A 5,902-nucleotide genomic window follows, 5' to 3' on the forward strand; every position below is an offset into this window, starting at 1 on the left:
GACCTCGTGCTCTGCCCGCCTCAGCCTCCCAAAGTGCTGGGATTATAGGCGTGAGCCACCACATCTGGCCTCTTTTTTTTTTGAGATGGAGTCTCACTCTGTTGCCCAAGTTGGAGTGCAGTGGCGTGATCTCAGCTCTCTACAACCTCTGCCTCGTGGGTTCAAGCAATTCTCCTGCCTCAACCTCATGCGTAGCTGGGATTACAGGCATGCCACCACGCCCAGGTTTCACCATCTTGGCCAGGCTGGTCTTGAACTCTTGACCTCATGATCCACCCACCTCGGCCTCCCAAAGTGCTGGGATTCCTGCCCCCAGGAAATGTATAGATTTTTAAGCAACAGCAAACAGTGCCGTAAAATTAATATGGTTGTTCCTTTTAGTGTTGCTGTCGTCAGTGTCCACGAATTCCACTTCCATGTTTTTATCAATAGAGAATATGGATAGTCTTTTTTTTTTTTTTTTTGAGACAGAGTCTCACTCTGTCGCCCAGGCTAGGGTGCAGTGGCATGATCTCGGCTCACTGCAACCTCCGCCTCCCGAGTTCAAGCAATTCTCCTGTCTCAGCCTCCCAAGTAGCTGGGATTCCAGGTGCATGCCACCACGGCTGGCTAATTTTTTTGTATTTTTAGTAGACACGGAGTTTCACCGTGTTAGCCAAGATGGTCTTGATCTCTTGACCTCATGATCCTTCCACCTCAGCCTCCCAAAGTGATGGGATTACAGGTGTGAGCCACCATACCCGGCCAATTTTTTTTTTTTTTTTGAGATGGAGTCCCGCTCTGTCACCCAGGCTGGAGTGCAGTGGCAGGATCTCGACTCACTGCAAGCTCCGCCTACTGGGCTCACGCCATTCTCCTGCCTCAGCCTCCTGAGTAGCTGGGACTACAGGTGCCCACCACCATGCCCGGATAATTTTTAATGTTTTTAGCAGAGACGGGGTTTCACTGTGTTAGCAGGATGATCTCAATCTCCTGACCTTGTGATCCGCCTGCCTCGGCCTCCCAAAGTGCTGGGATTACAGGCGTGAGCCACTGCACCCGGCCCTCCTGGCCAATTTTTTATACTTTTAGTACAGATGGGGTTTCATGCTGTTAGCCAGGATGGTCTCAATCTCCTGACATCGTGATCTGCCTGCCTTGGTCTCCCAATATGCTGGGGTTACAGATGTGAGCCACCGTGCCTGGCTGAGAATATGAATAGTCTTTTAAATTTTTACCCCTTTTTATAAGTGGGTGTGCCTTCTTTAGTAAAACATCTATTTATATATTTTGCTTGCTTTTTAAATTCTTATTTATTTTTAGAGAAACGGTCTTGCTCTGTCACCCAGCCAGGAGGGCCATAGCTTAATTATAGCTCACTGTAGCCTCAACGTCCTGGGCTGAAGCGTCCTCCCACTCCAGCCTCCTGCATAACTGGGACTACAGGCACATGCCAGCACACCTACCAAATTTCTAAAATTTTTTGTAGAGACAGGATCTCATAACATTGCTCAGGCTGGCCTTAAACTCCTAGGCTCAAGCAATCCCCTCACCTCAGCCTCTCAAAGTACTATGACTGGCAACTCATTTTCTTCTTCTCAAATGTATTTTGCCTATTTCTGGTTTCGTTAAGAAATAAAATATGGTTTGGCTGGTGGCTCAACCCGCCATATATCCCAGGACACTCAGATTGAAGGCACAACCCCTAAGACAACCAATACAGTTGTGACTCTGGCTCATCTTCAGTTTTTACTAGGGCTGTTTTTTTTTTTTGGAGTGACAGGGCTTCACCATGTTGTCCAGGCTGGTCTTAAACTTCTGGACTTATGTGATCATGACACAACATGGTTACCATGTTCTGAAATGTTCATGGCTCAGATGCACCTCCAAGCCTTTGCACCTGTTGTTTCCTTTACCTGTATTACTCTACCTGGGGTGAAGCCTGTAATACACCGCATTTACCTGAGCTAGGTCCCTCAGTGTGGCTGCTGCCATCAACTGTGGGTGGAGCAGGCATCACCCCAGCCAGTGCCTATGAGCCTCAGACCTGCCACTTGGGAGCAGAGGTGACCACTCTTCTTGTGCCTTCTCAGTCCCAACCCAGTACTCCCTGGCCTGACAAGCATGCCCAGAAATCCCTCATCCTGGGCCTTGCAACTAGCGCCTTCTGGGTAAAGTACTTCTCAGAGCTCTCAGCCAACAATGGTGGTATCCTCTAAGAGCAAGCCAAATGCAGACCATGTGACACTGTGAGGGCTGCCTTTGAAAGCCCTGCTCACACCTCAAGGGAGGAAGACTACTGATTCTTTGTAAAAGCATCAAATAGGTATCACATCAGACTCCAGGAAGCTCATCCTGCACCCAGAGAATAAAAATACTATTTGAGATGCTCCTAAACTTTACTTATCTAAGCGGCCATATCATTGGCATCATTCAGACTTACAATGTGTGCACTGAGAGCTGAGAACATTAAGTATTGATTGCTCTTTAAATTCACGTAGACTGAATCATTACAGTTTTGTGAGTTTCACTGTTTTGTTGGGAACAAAAGAAAATTCTCCATAAGACATGATGACAGGATGGGTACAAAAAACAGTGAGCAAAAATGAATAAGACCTAATATTTGCTACCATTAACAGGGTGGCTATAGTCAAAATAATTTAATCATACATTTAAAAATAACTAAAAGAGTATAAATGGACTGTTTATAATACAGAGAATAAATGTTGAGGTGATTGAGACCCCATTTACCCTATGTGATTATTACGTATGGCATGGCTATATCAAAATATCTAATGTAATCTACAAATATATACACTACTATATACCCACAAAAAATAAAAATAAAAGCCAGACATTGTGGCTCACATCTGTAATCCCAGCACTTTGGGAGGCCAAGGCAGGTGGATTACCTCAGGTCGGGAGTTCGAGACCAGTCTGGCCAACACGGAGAAACCGTGTCTCTACTGAAAGTACAAAATTTTCCAGGCATGGCGCTGCATGCCTCCAATTCCAGCTACTCGGGAGGCTGAGGTAGGAGAATTGCTTGAACCCTGGAGGTGGAGGTTGTGGTGAGTCAAGATCATGCCATTGCACTCCAGCCTGGGCAACAGGAGTGAGACTCTGTCTCAAAAAAAAATAAAATAAAAAATAAATAAATAATTTGCTGGGTGAGGTGGCTCATGCCTATAATCCAGCACTTTGGGAGGCCAAGTCAGGTGGATCATGAGGTCAGGAGTTCAAGACCAGCCTGACCAATATGGTGAAACCCCATCTCTGATAAAAATACCAACATTAGCCGGGCATGGTGGCTCACACCTGTAATCCCAGCACTTTGGGAGGCCGAGGTGGACAGGTCAGGAGATCAAGACCATCCTGGCTAACACAGAAAACCTGTGTTAAAAAACTAGCTGGGCGGGCCGGGTGCGGTGGCTCAAGCCTGTAATCCCAGCACTTTGGGAGGCCGAGGCGGGGGGATCACGAGGTCAGGAGATCGAGACCATCCTGGCTAACACAGTGAAACCCCGTCTCTACTAAAAAATACAAAAAATTAGCCGGGCGTGTTGGCAGGCGCCTGTGGTCCCAGCTACTTGGGAGGCTGAGGCAGGAGAATGGCGTGAACCCAGGAGGTGGAGGTTGTGGTGAGCCGAGATCGCGCCACTGCACTCCAGCCTGGGGGACAGAGAAAGACTCCGTCTCAAAAAAAAAAAAAAAAAAAAAAACTAGCTGGGCATGGTGGCAGACACCTGTAGTCCAAGCTACTCGGGAGGCTGAGGCAGGAGAATCGCCTGAACTCTGGAGGCAGAGGTTGCAATGAGCTGAGATCGCGCCACTGCCCTCCAGCCTGGGCGACAGAGTTAGACTCCTTCTCAAAAAAATAAAATAAAAATAAAGATCTAATGACAGGGAAATAGACAGATGTTGGTACACTCTGAAGCAGGTAGTGAAGCTGGCAGTTGGCCACTGGCTCCCACAGAAAATTGCTCTACTGATGCTAGCAAATCCTAAAACTGGGGCTCAATCCAGGAGAGTTCTTGGCTTCATAAAGGAAATTATTCAAGAGCAAGCCAAGAGTGTAAAGTGAAGGCAAAGCAAGTTTATGAGAGCAACAGAGTACAGGAAAATGGCTGCTCCACAGACAAGAGCGGGGCTACTCCACAGGCAAAGTAGCACCCGTGGATTGTTGGCTAGCTATATTTATAGCTACTCCTTAATTATGTGCTAAATAAGAGGTGGGTTATTCATGAACTTTCTAGAAAAGGTTGGAGAGTTCCCAGAACCAGGGGTTCCTTCTCTTTTAAACTACATGAGGTAGCTTATGGGCATTGCCATAGCATTTGTAAACTGCCTCGGTGCTGGTGGGAGTGCCTTTTGGCATGCTAATGCATTATAATGAGCATATAATGAGCCATGAGGCAATGAGGGTAACTAGAGTTCATGTTCTTGCCATCTTAGTTTTACTGCTTTCAGCTGATTTCTTTAGTGCATCCTGTTTTGACCAGAGCCTGTTTCATCATAAGCAGGGTCATGACCAGTGCTCAGAACACAAGTCCTGTTGATCTATGTCGCTATGAGGATCACTATGTCAACATGTTTCTTTTTTTTTTTTTTTGAGACGGAGTCTCGCTCTCTCACCCAGGCTGGAGTGCAGTGGCGCGATCTCGGCTCACTGCAAGCTCCGCCTCCCGGGTTCACGCCATTCTCCTGCCTCAGCCTCTCCGAGTAGCTGGGACTACAGGCGCCCGCCACCACGCCCGGCTAATTTTTTGTATTTTTAGTAGAGACAGGGTTTCACCGTGGTCTCGATCTCCTGACCTCATGATCCGCCCGCCTCGGCCTCCCAAAGTGCTGGGATTACAAGCGTGAGCCACCGCGCCCGGCCATCAACATGTTTCTTAATCCATATGCTAAGGTGTACTCAATTTCTTTAATCACATTGACATCTATCTCAAAGGAAGAGCAACTTAACCAATGCCATTGTGGTACACATATCAGTGGCTACAACTTTCACAATTAAAACACAGGTAAAAAACGCCATCTGAATAACAATATAAACACAGCATCTGAGCTCCAAAATTTTATCTACTTACAAGAAAGTGGTTATTATTTTCCAGCGACTGCAGGAATAGTTTCAAACTGGGAACTGGGATTATCTCCGAATAAATGTTTTTTATTTTTATTTTTGAAACAGAGTCTCACTCTGTTGCCCGGGCTGGAGTGCAGTGATGTGATCTCAGCTCCCTGTAACCTCTGCCTCCCGGGTTCAAGTGATTCTCCTGCCTCAGCCTCCTGAGTAGCCGGGATTACAGGCATGCACCACCATGGGTGGCTAATTTTTGTATTTTTAGTACAGATGGGGATTCACCATGTCCGCCAGCCTGGTCTCAAACTCCTGACCTCAAGTGATCCACCCACCTGGGCTTCCCAAAGTGCTGGGATTATAGGTGTGAGCCATCGTGCCCAGCCTCAGAATCAATTACACGTGCAGTGGCTCACGACTCAGGCCTGTAATCTGAGCACTTTGGTAGGCCAAGGCAGGCAGATCACTTGAGGCCCAGAGTTTGAGATGAACCTGGTAACACAGTGAAACCCCATCTCTACTAAAAATACAAAAAACAGCTGGGCATGGTGGCTCACATATGTAATCCCAGCTATGTGGGAGGCTGAGGTGGAAGACTCACTTGAACCTGGGAGGTGCAGGTTGCAAGGAGCCAAAATCACACCACTGCACTTCAACCTGGTAGACAGAGTCTTTAAAAAAAAAAAAGTAAGCAGCAACTAAAATATCCATAAATGGATGGATGAATGAATATACAATGACATTTCATGGCAGACTATACTTCTCAGCAACATAAAATGAATGATCAACTCATATATCTACATTGACATCAAAATAAGCATGATGCAGGAGAGCACCCAGGGA

The 5,902-nt window shown here is 46.7% G+C and overlaps 1 protein-coding gene across 4 annotated transcripts in view; it reads right to left on the minus strand.

Moving 5' to 3' along the window:
* LOC129461052 (zinc finger protein 587) overlaps window positions 1-5,902 on the minus strand; it is a 125,628-nt gene that overhangs the window by 35,760 nt on the left and 83,966 nt on the right. The gene's annotated exons all lie outside the window — the stretch shown is intronic.

The sequence above is a fragment of the Symphalangus syndactylus genome, chromosome 13 (genome assembly GCF_028878055.3).
Source record: "Symphalangus syndactylus isolate Jambi chromosome 13, NHGRI_mSymSyn1-v2.1_pri, whole genome shotgun sequence".
Lineage (NCBI taxonomy): Eukaryota > Metazoa > Chordata > Mammalia > Primates > Hylobatidae > Symphalangus > Symphalangus syndactylus.